The sequence below is a fragment of the Mytilus edulis genome, chromosome 4 (assembly GCF_963676685.1).
Source record: "Mytilus edulis chromosome 4, xbMytEdul2.2, whole genome shotgun sequence".
Taxonomy (NCBI): Eukaryota; Metazoa; Mollusca; class Bivalvia; order Mytilida; family Mytilidae; genus Mytilus; species Mytilus edulis.
In genome coordinates, this window is record NC_092347.1 from 56,792,676 (window position 1) to 56,818,135 (window position 25,460).

The 25,460-nt window shown below is 32.0% G+C and overlaps 1 protein-coding gene and 1 pseudogene across 1 annotated transcript in view; both read left to right on the forward strand.

Annotated features, from left to right (window-relative positions):
• The first annotated feature begins 594 nt into the window (after positions 1-594).
• Positions 595-25,460, forward strand: part of LOC139520015 (uncharacterized) — a 197,624-nt gene continuing 172,758 nt past the window's right edge. The window contains exon 1 of the mRNA XM_071312398.1: positions 595-700. The gene's annotated coding sequence lies outside the window, so the exon portion shown is untranslated. The remainder of the gene's footprint in view (positions 701-25,460) is intronic.
• Positions 846-12,675, forward strand: LOC139520020 (uncharacterized; annotated as a pseudogene).

The following is a 25,460-nucleotide window of genomic DNA, read 5'->3' on the forward strand; positions in this document are numbered from 1 at the left end:
ATGGCGTCTTGAAAGGCTATTATAATTTTTTTCTTTGACGCCCTACTTCGTCAGGCGTCAAAGAAAAAAATTATAATAGCCTTTCAAGACGTCATAATTATTTGGACTAGTCCAGGGGTAACAAATTATTTCGATCAAATGACGAAACTATACTCCTGGTTGTTAAATGCCAACTGACTGGTTTTCCTGGGGAAATAGTTATAATGGTCAATTATGAGATTTATTAATAATTAACAGACTAAGTGACCCATTGGATGGTGAAAAGCAGATTAGTTGTAATCACAACTTTTAACACCTGTTAATTACCTGGGGGTCATAAACTTGTCAAAAACATAAAGACAGGTAGATTTATAGTATTTTAATGCGAAAATATTTCTACACTTTCAAAATTAAAGTGATGAAATTGATTTGAAATACTTTCGTCAATGCAAAAACCCTTTTGTAAATTACGAAAGTGACGAGCGCTAGCAAAATCACTGCACTTACTTGGTTATAAAAAGTTGTTATTAAAATTATATTATAGAGGCTTATTTGTAATTGTTTTTAAACTTTGTTTATTTACTTCTGTAGGTTGTATGGTTTGGCAAGTGTATTAATTACTGATCAAATGTGACAACTGCATGTCTTGCAACAACTGATGTGCATACAGGCAAGAGAACCCCAAATGGAAGTTATTGCATAAATTCCAAAGTTGCAATAGGTATGAAGATATATTTTAACAAAACAAGTCTTGCAATACAGCTATTATTTTGCCACCATCTTTTTTTTTTATTAAACTGCCATCAAGAAATTTAGCCCAAAAAATTAATGAATTGTTCATGATAAAAATGTAGATTTAATTAAGGATGTATTCTTCTGACGATTTTAACGTAATTTGGAATCGGTCTACGGGAGATAACTCTTATCTTATCACAATGTCGCAAAATTGATGACAAAATTCATAGTTCGCCGAAAATAAATAAAAACTGTTAAATACACTTAAATGTTGTCTTTTTATGTTTTTTGGGGAAATACATGTTCAAAACTTAAATAGAAATTATTTTAAAATGTTGAACGAAACACTCACTTTCCCGGATGCACGGGTCGCCAATGTAAACAACATTCAACGGGACATAACTCATGAGGCAGCAGACGATAACATACGATGGGACGCAAATTAAAAGGAGGATTCAAAACAAGACAACAGAAAGAAAGGTTAAAGAAAGTATCTGCGGGATTGTTAGAAAGGAGAAATAATGTCGACCTAGACCCCTCTGTCTTGCAGTTGCACGACCATTGTTATTCGTCTCTTGACAGTGAACAGAATGTCCCTTCAAACGTCAAGTCATGGAATTCAGGAAGGCGTATTGTAGAGCTTGGTGTACTCGCAGAGGGTCTGTCAGGCTGTAAGAAATGTGGACTACCTCTGCAATTGGCCTACGCATCTGACATTCTCACATATGGATTGTCAGCTATTATAAAGGTAAACACTACAAAACGTACACCAAAAGTTCGTATTTATTTCAAATAATCTTCAGCCCTCATTCAGACTGTTATCTATTTGAGTATTTCATACCCCAATCTCCTAACCTATAACATGCTTAAGAAGACACATTGTAAAAGGTTTATGGGCTTTGTTTATTTTGAAATTGAAAATGGTATGAGGACAAAGATGAGGTTAGTATTTTTTTTTACTTATTCTATCATAGGCACGAAATGGTGTATGGTTTCATGTTTTATAAATGAACCTGTCCCACACCAATCGTTTTCTTTCTTGATTCCAATCTGTTGGTCTGCAATTAATATAGTTAAGGTTGAAGCGCACATTTCTTAGGGGAATTGCTGCCCAATTTTTTTTCATCTATGGACTCGCTGGCGGATCTAGAAATTTTCATAAGTGGGGGCCCACTGACTGCGCTAAGATGGGGCCCGCTCCAGTCACGCTTCAGTGATTCCCTATATAATCAACCTTTTTTTCCCCAAAAAGGGGGGGGGCCTTGCCCCCCCTCTAAATCCGCCTCTGGGACTTAATTCATTTCGGCCATTCCCCCCTCTATTATTGAGCAGCACAGACTGGAATGTTATCATACTTGTAATAGAATTTTGATTGATTTTGGCAGTTTGATTGTACAACACCGTCAGGTTTATAGAATAAAATTGAGAATGGAAATCGGGAAGGTGTCAAAGAGACAACAACCAGACCAAAGAAAAAAACAAAAAAACAACAACCAACAGGTCTTCAATGAGGCAAGAAATTCCCGCACCCGGAGGCGTCCTTCAGCTGGCCCCTAAACAAATATATACTAGTTAAGAAGTCTGTATGTCTGCTTTTACGAGACATACTGTTTACAGTATAAAAAAATATTTTCAGGAGTATCAATTGAGAAAAGGGGTTAGAAGGGGTCCTGAATAGGCTGATCCTGAAATCTTGGGCTTAAAACATGTAATCTGGATAAAGTTGCTATCCCCCCTCAAATGACAATTACCATATTTTTATAATAAGTTTATATCATGTTTAACAATACAAAATTAAAAGCTCCTTACTGAGCATCCACCAACCATAGTAAAAATAGATTCATCCAGGTAGAAATGTTACAACCAGAATTTAAAATTTATTTTAGTTGTTGTTTATTTTAATAATAAGATATAGGAAGATGTGGTTTTTATGCCAATTAGAAAACTCTCCATTCAAGTATAATAATACCATTAATTCAGTAATTATTGCGATGTTTTGGTTATTGAAAAAAATACAACTGGATTTTAATCTCAATAATTTAAACTCACATTTTGAAATATTTTATATGAATTAAACAGGTTTTCTTTTTCGTGTCGCAAATATTAAAAACGCATTAAAGTCTTACAGCTAATTTCCTAATGCATGTAGAGCAACACTTTGGAGTTTTCTTGCTTTGTTTGTATAGTTATAACCGGATAAAGTTCAATTGAATTTAAATATCATATATGCAGGTTTACATACCTATATGAAGATGTCAATCTTAATATACAAGGCTTGAAATAAACAATTATAAAAAAAAAAGAAAGGAATCCAACCAAACTTTTACTCTACAAGCAGTAGGGAATAAGCTGTAAAGGATAAAATCACAATAATAAATGCACACAATAATTCTGAATTTACAGTATATAAAAGTAAACCATTGTAGGTCAAGGAACTATCTTCAACTTTGGAGAACAGTTAATTGTACACCTATTTTTACCCAGTACACACAACTTTGACACATTTTTTTTTACCAACATACAAAAAATCTACAATGCACTTATTATAAATTTAGCAAGGTTTTATTTTGAGAACACCAAATCTGCATGAGGACTACAGCTTTCACGTACTAGATTATCCCTGTAAAAAAATAAGTTGAATTGTACACATAAATCCACTGAATTTCTTCATTTTCTTTAAAAAATGTTATTACTACAGTTTATAGACTGTACCAAATCATTATGCACTGATCAATTGCAAACAATATGTCAAAATGTTTTAACTGATAATTTTATTCTATTCTTTTTTAGATACCATGTAATAATATAAGATGTCAGCACATGAACAATGTTCACACTGGAAAAAGACATGACAAAATATGGGATGCCAACACAAAATTAGCTACAGGTATGTGCTATCACATGTACAATTCTTGCCAGATTTTTATAAATAACAACATTATCAAAGGTTTAGATCTGTGCTGACTTTTGCAAAGTTGTGATGATCAACAGTTTTTTTTGGAAATTATGTTGTATTTTTTCTAAAGCCAACTATCTATATATAAGATAAATTCATTGTCTTCTTTATTAGATAAAAATATGAATAAGTTTCTTGTATAGATAAAATATATATGTAATTTTGGTCTTTTTGGTTTGATTTTAGTTTATGACTAATTTTATATATTGTTCATCTCAGTTTTCATTCATATTGAATAGTTTGTAATTATTGAACATTTTATGTGTACTTTCAGCAATGGTGCATACTGGAATTGGTGGTAGACAAGTTAATTCCTTTTTAACTGCTCTAAATATCCCACCTGTGAGTAATACCTTACTTAGTGCAAGACAAAAGGAATCTGGAAGTGCCATTGAAACAGTAGCAGAGACTACTATAGCTGAATGTTTATCTCAAGAAATAGATATCACTAAACAGTAAGTTCCACATTTACCACATTTTATATAAATAAAATAAAAAGGTTCCAAAAGTAAACATAATTTGAAATTGTAGCGTTTTAGAAATAGTCTTGCAATGCTGATGTTTGGTGAAGCAAATTGGTTAGACCACACTAGATATTGGACTAAGGGGAACAACTCTTATTCAAAGTAGTTCAGCATTTAATGATATCTGTGTTCCATTATTACTGTTGTAAATATTTATGCCATCTGGAATGATAAGTTTAAAGAATTTAATTATGTTATTTTCATGCCCCAATCAGTCTATATCAAACTATTTAAGCTTGTTATTGAGACTAACTGAAAAAGAACCTTTTCTTCTATATTTTCAGCTAAAAAAATCTGAAAATGTCATTATTACAGTATACAGATATTTTTTCCAGGAAATTTGATAGTAATGAGTTGACTGTGAGTGTTGATGGTGCATGGCAAAAAAGAGGAAGTGGCAGGTCATATGACAGTCTTTCAGGTATGTATAATGTGAATTCTGAAGTTACTAAGGTTTTCTTTTTTTCAAAGAAAATAAGCTACAGACGAAAAGGAGTAGGTCCGGTAAGAGCCTTTTTTGGCCCCAAAATATAGCAGTTTTACAAAATTGTTAAAATGTAAACTTTTAGTTAATTATTGGATAGTAGAATGGTTCTGCTACATAAATATTGGCTGTTTTTGACATAACAATGCACATATATTGAGTACTAGCACCATAAAATCATGCTAAATTACTGAAATCTTCACAATTCTAGCATTTTAGTTAAATTTTAGACGGTTTTCGTGTAAAACGAAAGTGGCCGCATTCGTGTTCATCCAAAATATTAAAATGGAAGTTGTATTTGATGATAATACATAACATATATAAAGATTGAGGATGAACACGGATGCGGCCACTTTCATCTTTGACAAAAACCATCTGAAAAGTGGCATTTTTTCGCATATTTGGTAGAATTTTCATATTTTAGCTTGAATCGGATCGTTTTTTATGACTAAATGAGTTAAAATCTTTCACAAAAAAATAATTGAATCAAATGAAATAGACACTTAAGTGTTTAAAAAGTGGTCAAAATCTTTCGTCAGATGAAACTGAAATTTGAGGCCAAAATCGGTCCTTACCAGACCTACTCCTTTGGAAATGGAAAACCAACAAAATTAATATTTTCACAATATCCAATAATACATATATGGTATAACATTCTATTGTTTTCATTGGGTATTACGATTACAATTTTCAGAGGTTATTTTATTACATATATCCTAAGCTTTGTTTCAACTTTATGTTTATTGACGCTATGTATCAATTTATATGTATAGAGGTGGTCAATAAAAAAAAAAAAAAATTCTATGCGGTATGGGCTTTGGTCATTGTTGAAGGCTGTACGGTGACCTATAGTTGTTAATGTCTGTGTTATTTTGGTCTTTTGTGTATTGTTGTCTCATTGGCAATCATACCACATCTTCTTTTTTCTAACATATCATGACGTCACACATGTAACAACCACAGAGGAAGCACTCCAGCATACAAAAAGAAAATTACATGTTATTCACTGGATATTTCTGTGTCATTTTGGTCTCTTGTAGAGAGTTGTCTCATTGGCAATCATACCACATCTATTTTTTATATGTTATAATTCTTGCAATTTTTAAAAAAAAACCCACACAGAACGAACATATGGCGCGCATTGAACACTTTTTCCCTGATACATTATTTACATATGTAATATGAAAATTCAGGGCTGTCACTCATTCAATACATTATGTATGGACTTTAAAGATAATATTGACACTCAGACTTCTTCCTAGTTCAATATATTACATATATTACATCTAATCCCTCTATTAAGTGTCTTATGAGAGTTGTGTTTATAGGCAGATCCAAAAGGGGGGGCTGAGGGCCAAGGCCCCCCTTTCTTAAGAAAAATTTGGTTAAGTATACAGGGAATCACTGAAGCATGACCAGAGTGGCCCCTCCCCCTTATGTAAGTCAGCACCCCCTCCCCCTCCCCTTTTTACAAAAAGTTTAATTTCACTGCACACAATTCAAATCAAACCTGAATTATTTTATTGCTGTACAATCAATTTGATATTTTGAATTACAGGTCACTGTTCCATGATTGGTACAGAAACAGGAAAAGTTTTAGGCTTCAGTGTCCGCAGCAAGTATTGTAAAATGTGTGATGAAGCAACCAGAAAAGGAGTACAGGCAAAGACCCATGACTGCAGAATGAACTGGGATGGAAGTGCAAAGGCAATGGAGCAGGACATGGTGGTAGAAATGGTCCAAAGTATCAAAAGCAAAGGGAGTAATGTTGGTACAATCATAGCTGATGATGATACTACTACAATAGCAAGATTAAGAAAATCTGTTGATCCCAACATCAAAAAAATGTCTGACAAGAATCATGTTAAAAAAAATATAGCAAACGCACTTTACCAGCTTAAAGCAAAACATAAGAAACTTACACCAAAGGTAATCAAATACTTGATTAACTGCCTTAACTACATGTTGTGCCAAAACCAAGATAACCCTAAAGGAGTAGAGAATGGATTGGAGGCGGTAGGAAGACATCCTTTTGGTGACCACTCATTTTGTGACAAATCATGGTGTTCCCACAAAGAAAATGCTTCAAAAAAATATTCTTCTTTGCCTTTTGGAAAGCCTTTAAAGGATATACCTCTTCAGACTGATTTGACGGACCTAATGAAAGTATATAAGAAACAGAGCCAAAAGTTGTCAAAGCTAGGTAGTACCCAGGGAAACGAGAGTTTCAACAAGAGTGTTGCATCAAAAGCGCCAAAATCTCATTTTTATAGCGGCCAGGCATGGGGTAATCGTAATCAGTAATCGTAATCAGCTGTAATCGATTACATTTTGCAGTGTAATCCTATGTAATCAGTAATCATGCCATTTCTGATTACAAGTAATCGTAATGTAATCGATTACATGGCAAAAAACAGGTGTAATCATGATTACTTTTAGATTACTTTAAGATTACATTCATATGATTACTTGCTGATTACAAATCTTGTATATATATGAAAATAGTCTTTGATAGACAAGATGAAAATAAGAAAATGTAAAGCTTGAATGAAAAATCATTAAACTAGTAATCACAATGATGGGACCTTGTTTAAAGTGATCATCTATATAACAAATCTGTATAACCAAGAGTTTTATTTTGTTAACAGTTTACAAAAGGAAATTTACTCTCCAATATTTCTTTGTGAGATTGAGCTCTTATGATACAAGAATATGCCTTGAAAGCATTTTTTTTCCTTGATTGAAAACTTCTAATATTAACTCCAATTTCATATCAGTTTACCCAATATTTTTACATAACTACATTGAAATTCAAATGCAGAAAACATTTAGTTCCTATTTGACTTTGATGGTCGGCATAAATATATAAGCCCACTTACTTAATTCAAAATGGAAGTTAAAACTAGGTTACATTTATTGACAAAATTGAATAAATTTTATTTTCCATAAATTCGTGTATAATATGTGCTTTCTTATTTTTATTCTTTATTATATTCGGGCCTTAAGGCTCACCAGTATAAACAAGTACAGGTACAGTGTATACAGTGTATACATATGGCATAATATTACAAACAATAGGTGACGTCAGAAGTTTCATCAATACAAAATATCTTTTAATACAATAAACTGTTTCTTAATATAAAGAGAAATGTATAAAAGTTACAAAACTGTTTTGTGTTTTCACCTGACAATAATTCTATTTATTACTAATTAGATCAAGTATTAAAAATTTTCAAACAAATAATGACAATCAACCACTTTTAACTTTATTGATATTGTTATTAAGACAATAAAATTTTAATACCCAAGCCCACCTATTGTTTGTTTAAAAAAATGGAAGTAGTGATTAACACCTGTAAAAACATTAATGGATGTGTCAATTATGTCCCAACAGACAATAAAACTATACTTAATTAATTTTTCCTTATTTTCAGTTTTTTTGTTAATTAGGCAGTTGGTTACAATTTGTAGTTAAAATTAAAGTTATATCTTTAGCATAGAGAAAGGACACTTGTCTATAGCTATTTTATCAAATTACACATTTTACACTGTATTTGTCTATAAATTCTTTTAAAAAGATAAATAAATTAAGGCTTTTAAAAAAAAATCACCAAAATAATCTTTATTGTGAGGATAAAAAGTTATAAAAAAACTTTGATATAGCAATATACAATGTAATCATAAGTAATCTAAAGTAATCATGATTACAATAAAGAAAAGTAATCTAATGTAATCGATTACATATGAAATAGGGTGTAATTGTAATGTAATCGATTACATTTTATTAGCAAAGTAATTGTAATTTAATCGATTACATTTTAAAGTAATCGACCCCATCCCTGATAGCGGCACATCAAGTCTGAATGTGAGGGTTGCTGCATCAGTTGCACAGAAAAATGATGGACAGTGCTATTTGATAAAGGTATGTCTGATACTTAAAAGCAAGTTAATATTTGTTAAAGAAAAAAGGTTATTATAAAAAAGAAGAAGTGGTATGATTGCCAATGAGACATTACTATCCACAAAGACCAAAATGACACAAACATTAACAACTATAGGTCACCGTACGGCCTTCAACAATGAGCAATCCCATACCGCATAGTCAGCATATTAAGTTGTTTCATGCTTTGCTTTTTACATAGGAAACAAAGACAGGTTGGAGAGGTCGTCACTAAAAATTAAATATTGTATGCATATAATAAGCATACAATTTTAAGCAATGTCCACTGCAAACATCATGTTATTGACATTAAGTGGTCTAAAATGTGTGGATAAACAAGTAAATACTTAACAATAAAATCAATTGAATAAAAAGATATCTGCAATAATTTTTTTTTACATCTTTGATAGTGATGCTCACAGTACTTCACTTACACATGTGTATTGTCAAATTTTTGAGTATAAATATATAGAATAAATATATTTTTCAGGTCAACAACAACATCGGCTTATCTCCAGGTGTTCATACAAAAAGACTTGCAATACTTAGAGACCTTCAAGCAAGGAAAAGGAGAGCAATAAGCATTACTAGGAAAGAAAAAATCAGAAGGATCCAGCTACGAAACAGAAGGTAAATAATTATTTCAACTGCATTTAAAAAAAAAGAGGGAGATTTATATGTATGTCAGTGGATTCACAATGACTGGTAAATTGACCACTTATTACTACGCCTGTAAGGACTACAAATTTAATTTTCCTGCTCCTACATGTAGGTCTGGTTTACGCTTTATTTCCAGGCGTTATACTCCTTATAATTTTGTACGGGTGGTCATGTCATAAATATAAGAGGAAATGGTACTAGATTGTTTCTCATTACCTGAATATAGAAATTTGAGGATCATGGAAAGAATAAAAAAAGAATTACAAATTCTATCAACCTTTCAAATGCAACAAATGTTTTAGAAATGAATTTTGCAACTACAGTGACATTAGTGTCAAAATAAACCTAAATCATTTGACATTATTTATTGTTTTAACAAAGGCTAGAATGACTTTAAATGAAAATGTTATTTTTGAAGGGTGAAGAGAAATGCAGTTAAAGAGATGTGTGAGGGCACAAATTACAGCTGTCAAATTGATTTGCAGGACCACCAAGACATTGTTGAAATTCCTTCAGCACCTGTTCCACCAGAAGTTCACTGCAATATTCCAAATACTGCAAAAGTTATTTGCTTTGACTTGGAAACCACTAGTTTAGGTATATAATTTGTTTTAATGACATAGGTCAAGGTTATTGCAGGAATACTGGTGAATATAGAGTTTAATTTCATATTACACAAGCTCAAATAATAATTACAATTCCAAGAACAATATAAATATTCTTGCAATATAACACTTTGACCTATGATAGCAAAGAATCACAAACTTTTTAAAAATATATATTTTTGTCACTGATTACGTTGTTTACATGTAAGATAGAAGCTCTGTTTGCAATAATATAAGGATAAAAGATATACAAGAGGGACAGTCAAACTCATAAATTGAAAAGAAGCTGACAATGACATGGCTAAAAATGAAAAAGACAAACAGACAAATAATAGAGGATATACAAGAAACAACATAGAAAATTATTATAAAGACTTAGCAACATCAACATTCATTGGAATATTAAAGATGAGGAGGTTTGGTATAATTGACAATAAGGTTTATTTATCCACCATGGTTCAAATGAAGTTAATGTAATCAATAAAAGGCAAACATGTGACCTTCAACAATAAGCTAGATAAACTGATGCTTTAGTTATATAAGACTGGTATATACTTTATGAATGAATTGTTGCTTTTTCAACATAGTTTAGATGGGTAGAATTATCAAATTAGTATAAAACTGCATGTTTGATATATATTTCTAAAATAGATCAACTTGAGCAGATTTTCCATTATATTTGCCATAAAACTATATCTATTTAAAAAGAAAACAATGACTGATGGACAGTTGCATGGACCACTTTTCTTTCTGAACACTTGCACTTGGTAATGTACTAAAATTAAAATATTGTTTTTTTTATAGCAAGGGACTCACATATTACACAGATTGCAGCATTCAATGGAGAATCTCACTGGACTTCCTACGTAATACCAAAATTACCCATTTCCAGTCAAGCCAGTGAGGTAACAGGTCTTACTATGAGAAATGGACGGATGTTCCACCAAGGAAAAGTTGTGGAATCTTCAACAATTTCTACAGCATTAGATGGCTTTCTAGAATTTCTTAAAGCTGCAGGTCATAACATCTACCTCACAGGCCATAACATCAAGACCTTCGATTGTCACATTTTAATTAATACCCTTAAATCTGTTGGAAAGACTGAAGAATTGAAAAAATGTGTAGAAGGATTTGTAGATACCAGGCTGCTTTTTAAAATTAACAATCCAGATCTCAAGTCTTTTAGCCAAGTTAATTTGATAAAAACTCTTATGAATTGCAGTTATGATGCACATGATGCACTAGAAGATGTGATTTACCTTCAAAAACTATTGGACTTCACAAATATTAGAATAGCTGATCCTAAATTTTCCACTGCAACTTTCACTGTACAGACAGCATATTTTTCTCATGACCAAATTATTTTGACTAAGTTAAACCTTCCATCACTAAGGGAATTTATTGACCAGAAAGTAATAAGCATTGGAATTGCTCATAAAATTGCATCTTCAAATTTAAACAAATCTTCACTTCTGCTAGCATTTTCCAGAGGCCAGGAAGAAGGAATTAGACAACTATTTTCAGAGGAATGTTGTAACCAGGGACCAAGAGTGACAAAGTCGTCAAAAATTATAACTGCTGTTTCAAACTTTATCAAACAACACTTGACTGAAAGTTAATTAATTATTGACTTTAAGGTGGTACCCAACACTTTCACTAAAATTAATTTGGTTCGTTTAATTTTCATAAAATTTTGTCAAAGTATTCTTTGACCCTTTAACGAAACTATTAAAAGTTCAAAAATTTTGAACCAACTGTTTTGTCAGAAAAATTACACTGGTTATATAGCAGTTTGACAAACACCAATTTTGATCATTGAGAAGCTTTATATTCCTTTTACAACACAACGTCATTAAAATGTTAAGCTAACTTTACAGAGTTATCTCCCTGAAGTGTTAGGTACCACCTTAAGTTAATCTACATTGTATTTATGTCTAATTTTCAATGTTGGACAGCAGGTCAACAGGGATGAGTTGTGAAATGAGATAATTTCTGAAATCTGATTTTTAATACTTTGAAATATGAATGGGATATTGTTACCAAGTCATCAACACATGCTTTCTAATTTTTGTCATTTTTCCATTCTTATTCCTCAGACTGTTTTTATTTGCCATTTCTTCATCATTTATATATCTGGTCTTACGTTATAATCATTAAAATTCTAGGGATATTTAAAAACTGCGAAAGAAATAAGCATTAGCTAGCAAAACATATATCATAATTTCATTTTTTTATGAGATAATCGACATGAAACTGTCTTGTATGCACACCAAGCACCTATTTCCAAGGACTTGCAATGTTCATTTTATATTGGTTCTATTGTATATTACCACAGAAAAAATTTTAATGCTAGAAGTAAGCTATTTGTAAAGAAAATTTTGGAATTAAGGGTTATTTTTATGATAAATTTCCCCAAAAACTTTAAAATAGCAAGGCATGTGTTCTTTAATATTTTATTTATGCCAAAGAACAATGTATTTAGCAGATCAAACACACAAATTAATGTTTTAACTTGATTACTGAAGAAAAAAATCAAGAAATCTGCTGTTTTTAATGGGATTTTTTGTTTTTTTCATAATATGCGACTTGTGGGTGAGGGATCGTTGAATGGCATAAAACTTTCTTATATGCGCACCTACCCCCAATTTTTTTTTTGCTTAAAATGTTAAGGTTATGTGGGTCCACATGTTTGCTAAGTTTAAAAAAAAGTTTAATTCGGGAAGTTTAGTATTTTTTTGGTATTAGTTGGAATTTGGGCTATTTTTTGTGATAAATTATGAATATTTTTTTTCACTATACATGTAATGACAAAAAAAAATTAAAGTGTATTCAGATGAGGTATTATTTAAATTATTTTTATGTAATGTATAGTATTAAAGAGATACAGCACAGGAACTAAGTTGTTTACTTGATTACTTGAAAAAAAAATCATGTTTTGTCTGTTTTTATTGGATTTTTCACTTTTTCCGTATTCCATAAATAGTCAATTTTCAATTGGCCGTAGTTTTCTTAAATGCGCACCTACCTACAATTTTTTTTTTTTTAAACACTTCAGAATTTATTGGTCTACAGGAATATCATATTCATTTAAAAAGTTTAATTCGGGAAATTTTTGACTCTTCAGAAGAGAACATCCTTAAGCTTTGTCAAGTAAAATTTTATGTGACTGTATTTTTAGTACCATTATCTCCCATTCTAAAACATTATCTCTTTGGGAAACAATATATTCAAAAACACTCCCAGACTCTTATATTTCAGTGACGATCTTTGCATATGCATTTATAAACATTTAAACATGCTCTCTTCAATTAGCAACAGAACTAATGTAATGACACGCTTAAATGTAACATATATCTATATCTTTTGTCTATTTTAAAATTGTTTTGCCAAGTGTCTGAAAAAAGAAAAGAAAAAACAAGCACTAGAATAAAACACTGTCATGACCCTTTAATTTACAAAGTATGGAAACTGCAAAACATATTTGATTGTTGACATACCAACCTGCATAATGCATTGTGTGCTAGTATACCCAAAGGTGACATTTATTTTAATGCAGGACACCTTATTCAAATCATAATAATTACATTAGATGTATGTTTCATTATAATATTTTATTCTGATTGGCTAACTGCACATCACGTGTTATTCCGTAAGCAGTTGCATTGCTCAATACAACTTTTCACTCATGATAACACGTGCTCCAACAATAAAGTGCACAGGTGAATTAAATAATAAAATATATAAAATTCGTGTTTTCATGATCCTAGCTAAAAAATGTAATTATAAGTATTGAATGCTTCTTTTTGTAACTTTATAGGGTTGTAAAAGCGTTGACCGTGCGTACATTTTTAGAATGAAGCGTTTCCGCGCTTCCTACAAAATGTACTTCGGTCAACACTTTTACACCCCAATAAATTTACAAAAAGAAGCATTCAATTCTTAAATACAGCTATAATATTGCTCATTTGACCACAAAACACCACATATACACACATTTATCATGTATATTTGTATACACAGGTATGACACATGCAGGAATGGGACCATCCCATGTAAACAACTTCTTAACAGAATGCAACTTACCACCAATTAGTGATACAACATTGCGCAAAAAGGAGAAAGAGTTCAGTAAGACAATACATGATGTTGATATGACCTCCTGCAGAGAAGCTCAACATCAAGAAATACTTCTAAGTCATGGCAAAGCATGTCATTTATATAAATAATAACTCATCTGCAAACGATTCCTTTTAAGATTTCTTTAGCATAAATAACGACATGACTGACTTAAACCAAATACAATTACAAACTTATCATTTTTCTTGGTATTTATTTGCTTGATCAATTATGTATACAACTTAAGTCTTCATCTGACATGGAGAATACTTTTGTATGTAGGTTCAATTCCTACTGAGGACAAATGTACAACAAAATTCTTGCTAAAGTCTTTACTTTTAGCTTGAAGCTTATTGTATATTTGTTTACAGGTTGTATATTGCCAGTATATATGTATAAATATATTCAAAATAATTTTCATAGTAGACATTGTATGCTTGCATTTAGCTGTATTTAGATTTTGTTTGTTAATTTATTACCAAATACATGTACTTTGCTGAACTCAGCAGTCATGTTTTTTCATGTGTAAATTAATCCAAAAGTCCCTGTCTGACACTCTTTCCAAAAGGGTGGCTATCATTATCTTCAAATGGCAAACAATAACAGATTTTCAGCATTAAAGATGGCCACAGTTACTAAAATCTAACTTTGGTAAAATTCCTGTGCATACTTAAAGGGAAACCACACTATTTAAACTACTAATAATAATTCATTGAAATTTTGCATTTAGACAGATCATACTTATTTCAATATATTAGGCGAAAAAAAAATTGGGGTCACCGATGTTATTTTCGAGATATGACGTCATCAAAAAGTAAAGAATTGCGTTATACCGTAATATAGAAGTAGCGCTCAAAAATGCAAAAGAAGGCAAAAATATTGAAAAACGATGTTTAACTGGTTTAACTAAAACAGTCAATTGTAACTTTTATCTTATACACATTTATTTTTCTCAGTTTCCTTATTTTTTAAGGCCTTTTTACATTTCCCGCCATTTTTAATTGCCGTTTATTATAGATTTTTCTTGAAATAAAAAAAATCTGCTAATGTTTTTTCCTTCAAACTTCTGCATTAATTGCAGCTTCAGGGGAGATTTTAAAAGCATTAATAAAAAAGGGGGGTCACCGATGTTTTAAATCCGCTACAGTGGAAATAATCTTATTATCAGTTTTTGGCGGGAATTGTAACTTTTTTCGTTATAGAACGACGTTGCTAGCATAGCAGCATTTCTTGCAATGCTTGGAACTATTGGGTTAAAATTATATATATATATATTTTTTTTTATATAATAATATTTTTTTTAAGGATTTTTCCCTGATTATTCATTATTAAACATACAGTAACAATTTATTAAAAAGCAATTGTCAAAGTTGGAGTCACCTAAATTTTTTAATTGCATTTGTTGTATAGGAAAAATTAAAGGATTAATTTACGGCTTGCAGATTTAGAATCTTCCAAAGATTGAGGGTATCTGGGCTGAAAAGTAACACGTTCCATTTAGACTACAAACAGAATAAATTCACTAACTTGTCCATTGCACCGGGAAGATAAAACCCGAAATGCCGTGTTTAAAAAGCCACAAACTCGGCACTTTAAAAAAAAAGCCCTCAATGACACCGTTTTCGGAAGAAATTTAAAATTGGCTAACATTTCTGTTATTACACAACGCTCCATAATCGACACAAATTAAGTTCGAGTTCGAGTTTTATTTTGATTTCGAATATTTTTTCCAGTTAGATTTCTAGTTTAAGCTCGAGTTACACTTAGAAACTTCTTGAGTTATACTGTAAGATAGAGTAAAAATTCTGGTAAGAGTTCAAATTTTGAGATCCGATGAAATTAAGAGTAAGAATGTGGTTTCTATTTTCTGTTGGTGCACCTCTTTTTGTTTGAATGTATATTCTTTTATCACATTTATCGTTCATTGTGGTAAATGCACCTATTTTTGCCAATACTGATTAATGAGGGGGGCATGACCTTTTTCGGGACGTCGGGATCAAGTGTTTTTAAGCTCGGGATTTCGGGATTGACCATTTCGGGATCCGGGATTTCTTTTTTCGATGTTCGGGATGTCAGGATTTTTTTTTTTTAATTCTGGACCTCGGGATTTCATGTTTTTAAGCCCAGGATTTTGGGGTCAGGACCCCTCTAACCCCCCCCCCCCCCAAAAAAAAAAAACCCAACCCCTCATTAATGATAGTTAATTTGAAAATAATTAAATGTCTTTGTGTGCCAATATTTAAGCACTCTCTGATATATTATGTTGGCTATTTTTGTTTAAAGAACCAAAGAATAAAGAGTAAAAAAACTGGATGTCCTTTTCAGTCACGGTCTCCGACAATATCCCTTTATCACTGTCGACAGTGATCACATGCAAAACTTTCAGTGGCAAATTTTACATGAACATCATCACTAAACATTTGTCTATATGAGTGGAATATTCTTTCACCAGACGGACCATTAATGTGTTTGTTACAGTTTAGCAGTACTCTGTGAGACATGTGTATATCTCTGCATAAATACATGTGTGTGTGTGTGTGTGTGTGTGTTAAATATTTCTCTTGTTGGAGACTGGTAAAGCCAAATGTATAGTACGTGTTGAATTATTATACGCCCGGTTACGGGACGTATTATGGTATACATCTATCCGTCCGTCCGTAGTCAACATATCGGACATTAACTAAAAAACGCTTTAACCAATTGGCATAAAACTTTAAAGAAATTGATTATATCTATTGACGTGAGCTCCTTTTCTTTTTTTTTATAAATTTTGATTTTACGTTTCCGAGTTTTCCATTAAAAAAGGAGGATTTTCCAGTTTTCGGACAATTATAACTCAATATCGCTTTCATCAATTTTCATATAACTTTAATAAATTGTTTATATCTACTGATGTTAATACCCTTTTGATTTTCATAAATTTTTGATATGACATTGAGATGTAATGAATCTTTCTGAAATTGTACCACAAGGTTCCATATCACAAATGAAAGGCTGAAATTGATTAAAGGGGTACATATAATTGCTCAAAACGTTCAGGAATTAGGGGCCACAAACAAGCATTGTACTAAAATTACTATTTTACAATAACTTGTGTTATGGATCTATCTAAAATTGTACTACAAGGTTCCATACCACACAGGGAAGGCTGGGATTGAGTTTGGTGGTAATTACTCCAAGAGGGGAGGGGTGGCGTTTCATTTTTTTTTTTGCAAATTTTTCGAAATATCTCAAAAAGAAATCTCCAATTGCACAGTAGTGCACAATAGATTTTTAATACCTTTGACCACATTTATTTTGTGTCAGAAACCTATATTTTGTCAAAATTTTTATCACAATCCAAATTTAGACCGTATCAAGCTTTAATATTGTATACAAACTTGCCCCAACTGTTCAGGGTTCAGAGGCGTTAGATATCAAAGGAACATTTGGGAAAGATGGACGACACTTAGATCATTTCTGTCGTCACACGTGAAATAAATAACGATTTCAAATAGAACTTGAACATATGAATTTGACTCTGCTTTGTAAAAACCCGACAGGCTGAGCCGGATAAATACTTATATGAAATGGGATGTTTGATGAATTATTTATACATGTAGAATAGAAGACTATAATAGTTATGACGTTGCATGCATGTGATATGAGAAAACTGTAAGTTGAAACTCATTGTTCTTATTTACAACCAACTTTTGAACAGAAAACTACGGATTCCGATAGCTATACGCTAACATGCTGATACTCTTGGTCTATATGTACCCCCCCCCCCCCCTCAAAAAAAAAATATATGAACCCTACATACCGCATCGCGGCGATACGCTGCTAAAGTTTTCATGACCACTTTCGGCTATTTTTTGCCATACATTTTGTCCATTTCGAGTAGCATTTTCCTTTTTGCACTTAAGGTCAAGATGAGTCCAGAATTTTTTTGGAAATTTAGAATTCAATTAGATATTGAACATATACATCAGAAAATTAAAAAAAAATTATATGTCACCGACTTCGTTATCGAGAAAATGATCGGAGAGGATGAAATTCCAACGTTCTTAGTATTGATTATGCATGATGATATGTGTTTTGTATTGGTAGATCCTTTTTATCATAATGGTCTGGATAGTGGGTCATTCATTTGTTAATGTTTATTTTGTGTTTCCAATATTTTTTATTCTTTATATTTTAGCACCTCATCATTTAATCTTTTTTTTTGCCTTTTATTCTACAGTATTTGCCCATTATTTTGTATTCCGCAGGTAAACCCCAATACAATCTAGAAACTCGCTAGTACAACATATCAGTTGTAAAAAATATGATATGTCCATTATCATTTCTCCTGCTTTAGTGGAACATCCCTTTGAGCGTTCGCTTTTTCATAAATTAGCAACCTTTACGGCGGAATCGAAAACGGCGACGTCATAATACAGTTACGACACTATGGCGGCGCCGAGAGTGATGCGTATAAACAATAGTGTGATTTCCCTTTAAACTCAATCGACAACCTGTTGAGCAATTTAAGGCTCCTTGAAGCCTCTGGTTTCAAATTTAACCATGGATTTATTATGTTATTTTGCTGGTTTTACAGGTGGCAGCAAGTTTTGATGGTGGTTGGCAGAAAAGAGGATCTGGATAGAATTATAACAGTGATAATGGTAATTGTGCTGGAAAATTTGAGAATAAGCAAAAAACTGTTGTTGTCCATTGTAAATTATAGTTTTCAAATTATGAATTTAAAATAATTTTTAGAACTGCAATCTTGAAACTTAGTTATTACTTTTCTGTAGGTGGCTTCAAGTGCCTATAACTAATTTAAAATGAACCCTATTAACGACCTCGTCATTCATTCATTCATCTGTGCATAATCAGCATTCTTAAAAATTGTTATTTGGATGGAAAGTTGTCTCATTGGCACTCATACCACATCTTCCTATATCTATTAGCAATACAGTTTCACTACTATTCTGTATCAGAAAAACTGGTAGTGGGGGGGGGGGGGGGGGGGGGACAATTATCTAAGGCAATCTAATTTGAAAAATGTAAACATAAATTGTTTGTCTACCCAGTTCATCTTTTATCCCTAAATTAGAAGATGTCTTTCTAGTTCATTGATTATATTTACTGAAATTAAGTTAACATGAACATTTTATCAGTACAATGTAGGTTTTAATTTTGACAGACCATGCAACTATGATTAGAAAAGAAACTGGAAAAATAATGCTCTGGGATCAAAGAAGCAGATCATTCAAGACCTGTGAATATCATCTTGCAAATCAAACTTAGATTCCAGACCACCTTTGTTCTAAAAACTGGTATGGGTCAAGTAAGGCCATGGAATCAGATATGGCAGTATCGATGGCACACACATTAAAAAATGAAGGGTGTGAAATAAAAGGTATGTTATTTGAATTACAAATACATTTTACAAGGGAAATTTGGTTTCAAAAGAAGAACTTGTCTGAAGTATAAGATGTCCCTACTTATATTTCCTATGAAACCTTGCTCAGCAGACAATTTCAATGCACTACATATGTTCATATAGCTGAAATATTGCTCATTCTACATTAGAAATATATACAAATAACAGTATTCATTCATTATCACATTTGGTTCAGGCAAATTTCATTTCAGGTGAAGAAAGAATGTTTTTTTCATTTTGGTCTTTTGTGGATAGTTGTCTCATGGGCAATCATACCACATCTTCTTTTTTTATATTATCCAAAAGTTTGCATCAAATGTCTATAAAATAAGCTATTCATCCACTATGCATCCAATGCTACACTTAAGTAATTAACTATAATTAAACAAAAAAGTTTTTTTTCTTTCAGATTTGACTTATAATCCTAAAGCAGAATTCCTTATCCTATATATATATATATATATAAAATGTAGTATGATTGCCAATGAGACAACTCTCCACAAGAGACCAAATGACTGAGAAACTAACAACTGTAGCTCACTGTATGGCCTTCAACAATGAGCAAAGCTTATACCGCAAAGTCAACAATAAAAGGTCCGGACATGAAAAATGTAAAACAAACTGCCTAAATTATGTACAATTTATTTTATTTAATCCGTACAGAAATTGCTAACAAAAGCACGTAAGTTTCACATGTGAAGCACATGAGAAGCAAGTAAGAATTGTATGCAAATCAGGTTGCTCACATGTACAGTTTGGTAGTTCATATGTGCCCACATAAATCTAACAATGCTCACATGTGCAATTCAAACCTCACTCAGGTGAGCTTTTATCATCCATGTTAGTTTTATGTTAGTTTTGTACTTTGAAATTTTTTTCCATTCTTCTAACCATTCAAAACTAACCTACATCATTGCTCATATGAGCTTTTTCAAAATGACATGCCCAGTCATGTACTTCCTGTAAATTCAAATTCAAAGCATGCAATAAACTGGAGGGAGATGGATATGAAAAAAGCCATATTTTGTGCTATTTGAAGAAAATGTCATTGTTGAAATCTGATAAAACCAGTGTGACTGTGGTTATTTGTAAGTTATCATTTCAATATAGTACAATTTTAGTCCTAATTTAACAGAGCATTATTTTGCAAATTGCTTCAAATAGGTATTAAACGTATATGTTTTTAACATGCAAACTAGGTTAGTTTCATATGTGAAATTATTTTGCTCACAAAATGCTCACCTAATTTGCATGTTAAAAACCTCATGTGCAATCATGTTAGTTTCTAACGTGAGCATCTTATGTGCAACATGTTAGCACGTTTTGTTAAGGTTTAAAATAATCTATGAAAAAACAAATATGTAACACGTCAACAAATGACAACCACTGAATTACAGGCTCCTGACTTGGGACAGAGACATACATACAGAGCATGGAGGGATTAATGTATGTTGGTTGAATAATGTGTAATTCTCTGGTGATAAATTTGAAAATTTATATTGACAACATTAAAAACACATTCTCATTGGATAAAATAACAAAAATAAAATTGTTATTTTTCTTGTTAATTGAATAAACCAAGGTAATAACTTTTTGAATTTGAAGGTACAATGTACAAGGAACTTAAACAGGATGATACCAGAGAATATATACTGAGATGTTTCATGTATGCAATTATGATATAAAAGTATCTCTAGACAGAATTGTACCACATATATTTGGCAATCATGACAGTTGCAGAGAGGTCACATGGTGTAAATATGAAGAGAATCCAACAAATTTTAAGTAAGATTTTATGATTCAGATAAGGTACTAAGTATCCTATAGGTAAAATTCTAAATTACCAATGACCAATAAACCTTCTTTACAAAAAGTCTAAGAAAACATGTGAATTCTTTAGTTTTATTATGCTAGTAGCATAATAGGGCCTCTTTCTGTGAAAAGAGTCATCAGATATCCAGGAGTCTGTGTACCTATGTAATAAAAGCCTAATTAAAATATGTTTTATTTATCATGTTCCTGATAAACTAATAAACTTTAAGGATCTTGCCATTTCCTGCAGTTTTTTCTGACTTTCCTAATACCAACACCATTCTCAATCTTAATTAATCTTTTTCCATTGGAATGATGCACATACTGTAAATTCTGCAATTATTACACTCATTAGCTCACCTGGCCCAAAGGGCCATGTGAGCTTTTTCCATCACTTTTCGTCTGTCGTCGTTGTTAACTTTTACAAAAATCTTCTCCTCTGAAACTACTGGGCCAAATTAAACCAAACTTGGCCACAATCATCATTGGGGTATCTAGTTTTAAAAATGTGTCCGGTGACCCGGCCAACCAACCAAGATGGCCGCTATGGCTAAAATTAGAACACATGGGGTAAAATGCAGTTTTTGGCTTATAACTCAAAAAACAAAGCATTAAGAGCAAATCTGACATGGGTTAAAACTGTTTATCAGGTCAAGATCTATCTGCCCTGAAATTTTCAGATGAATCGGACAACCCGTTGTTGGGTTGCTGACCCTAAATTGGTAATTTTGAGGAAATTTTACTGTTTTTGGTTATTATCTTGAATATTGTAATAGATAGAGATCAACTGTAGACAGCAATAATGTTCAGCAAAGTAAGATCTACAAATAAGTCAACTTGACCAAAATTGTCAGTTGACCCATTAAGGAGTTATAACCCTTTATAGTCAATTTTTAACCATTTTTCTAAAATTTTAGTATTCTTTTAAAAAATATTTTCCTCTGAAACTACTGGGCCAAATTTAACCAAACTTAGCCACAATCATCATTTGGGTATCTGGTTTTAAAAATGTGTGGCGTGACCCTGCCAACCAACCAAGATGGCCGCCATGGCTAAAAACAGTACATAGGGGCGAAATGTAGATTTTGGCTTATATCTCTGAAACCAAAGCATTTAGAGCAAATCAGACAAGGGTAGAAGTTGTTTATCAGGTCAAGATCTATCTGCCCTGAAATTTTTAGACAAAACAGACAACCTGTTGTTGGGTTGCTGCCCCAGAATTAGTAATTTTAAGGAAATTTTGCCGTTTTTGGTTATTATCTTGAATGTTATAATAGATAGAGATCAACTGTAAACAGCAATAATGTTCAGCAAAGTAAGATCTACAAATAAGTCAACATGACCAAAATTGTCAGTTTACCCCTTAAGGAGTTATTGCCCTTTATAGTCATTTTTTAACAATTTTCATAAATTTTTGTAAATTTTTTGTAAATTTTTAGAATATTATATTTTCCACTGTAATTACTGGGCCAAGTTCATTATAGATAGAGATAATTGTAGCGACAAGAATGTACAGTAAAGTAAGATCTGCAAACACATCAGGATCACCAAAACACAATTTTGTCATGATTTTATCGGTGTCCATTGTTTAATATGCACCAAGGTGAGCGACACAGGCTCTTGAGAACCTCTAGTTTTTTATTGTGATTATGTCATTTTAAACTAAAAAGGCGATTTTGATTTTTGTGATATTGAGAAATATCTTGTTCAATTCATATTAAAAATTTCAGTTAAAATGTGAGTTAAAATTAATGCAAGTTTAATCCTGTCAAATTTTTGGCAATAATTTCTGAATTTATAGTACCGGTAATATAAAAGTAGCAGAATGATAATAATAAGCCAATACATTATTTATTTGACATGGTATCTAGAAAGAAAAAAAAACAAGAGCTTCAATTGAGCTACATATTTTCTAATGCTGGTCAAATTAATTCAGTATTGTTTGGCGGTAACCATATATTCTATATGAATTGATGTTGCATGCAATACAATTTTAGGTATAGGAGCCTTCCAGGTGGTAATCCACTAACAAATGAATCCCTGAAAGAAGAACTATTGGTATTGGTATCAAAATATACATCTCGGTCTAATGCTATAGCAGTATTAGGATTAACACAGGCAAATGAAAGCTTCAATCAGATGGCATCTTCTAAAGCACCAAAGTCAAGGTAAACACACATATATATGTAAACTGCAACTAAAAAGTCTGAAAAGGCTAATGAAATGGTATCACACAACACAATTATAGTTCAAACAAAGAAACAACCAAAAGAACCATCAAGGCATAAAATTGAGAAAGGAAATGGGGAATGTGTCAAAGCAACAACAACCCGACCATAGAGCAGACATCAAGGCATGTCTATTAAAGTAAAAACAACATTATGATAAAGGTAAATTTAAAGTTCAAAATTAATGGAGATAAGAGTGAAAGGGATGATTCAATATTATATTCAGAAAGTGTTTTCTGTAAGGGGAGGGTGAAGTTGGTAAAGACTTTTTAAACAATTGTACAATTTGTCTGACTTGGCAAAAAAAGTTCCAACCTCCCCTCCCCCATTATTTTCTCCTCAGCTGTATTTGTTCAATTTGTAATACTGATGTTTGTATTTATAGTTCTTCTTGAATGTCTTGATGTAGATGTTTGTGACTAAATATGTATCATTTGTTTCAGTTGATGAACTGTCAACAAGAATTGATGATGAAAAAGATGAGATTAAAACCTTATAGAGAAAGCATGTCAACAGCATGAAGGTAGTGATCCTTCACATTTGTCATTTGTCTTTTTTGTAATTTGTTTAGAACAGACCAACATGTAAGGAATAGTGTTGAATTCTTGAACTTTCTTTTAAGTGAATACATAAACTCAGTTGTGTTGCCTTTGAAATGCTATGTAGTGCACATTGAGACGTCTATGATAATAAAAATCTTGTCAGATTATACTTTAAGAATCAACTAAACCAGTATATACCATGATTTACAGTAAGAGCTATGTATAAACCAAGCTTTACTGTAAGAGATGTCTTATTTCATACAATATACTTTATATATTTTTCCCGTTATATTATTTATTGAAATTATTTTTAACAGATTACCAGGCACACCAAAGCTGAGATACTGTGGAATTCATACTGAATGAAAAACTTTTATTCTATTCATTAAACATTGTATCTTTTACTTTAAGGATTTGACAAGACAGTTACAGCAAACAAGAAGGAAGCTTGAAACTTTTGAAGCCAATGGAGAAAAAGAAAGTGCAAGTCTTGGATCTGGTACAAGCTACACTGGTTCCCTAAATACTCTTACAAATGGTGATGGACCAAATTCTCATTCACAGCCAGAGCCAACTCATATAATAGGCAATCCAGTCCTCCAGAGCAGGTAGGATCCTTATCATCATTAAGTCCCACAAGTTCAACAAGTATGACCCATTCAAACAGGCAATTAAGTCCTTCACAGCATGTAGGTTCATAACCCCCTCAAGCCTAACAAGAATGGCGAATATACATACAATAGATCCAGTCCTTAAGTGTTTGACAAGGGGCCTATGTGGCCGAATGGTCTTAGTAGTTACTACTGTAATCACTAGCCAGTCAACACTGAGTTTGTAAGTATGAACCCCGCTCTTGCAGGTGAACTTGACTCCAATCTTAATTGACTAGGATTGTCAGTTTTCCTATTGAAGGTAAGTGGTTCTCTCAGGGCACTCCGGCCTCCTCCACCAAAAAAAAAACTGATCACCATGAAATAGCCTAAATGCGGTGCTTAAAAGTTGTGCTAAAACACAAAAAATCAAAATCAATTAGTGTCTGACAAGTACTGCCCCATACATAGTCAGTTTTTTTCTTTCAGAGCTGGCAGGATATTTATCTCTTTCAAGTAAAAAAAGTACCACACAATACTAAGGTAAAGGCAGTCCAGTCTTCTAGAACAAGTATTTATAAAAATAAGAAGATATGGTATGATAGCTGATGCGACAACTCTCCACAAGAGACCACATGACACAGAAATTAACAATTTTAGGTCACCAATATTCTTCATTGCTGTCACATTTATGAAAAAGGAATAAGTTTCCACAGATGATTATACAATCGTGACGAGTATAGTATCAAGTAATCATATATGACTCTAGAAAATAATCAATGTTTTTATTTTGCAAAGGAGTATCCAGTAATAACAGAACAACTAGAACAAGATAAGCAAATGCTGATATATATAATTTTGGGGCCCTTTATAGCTTGT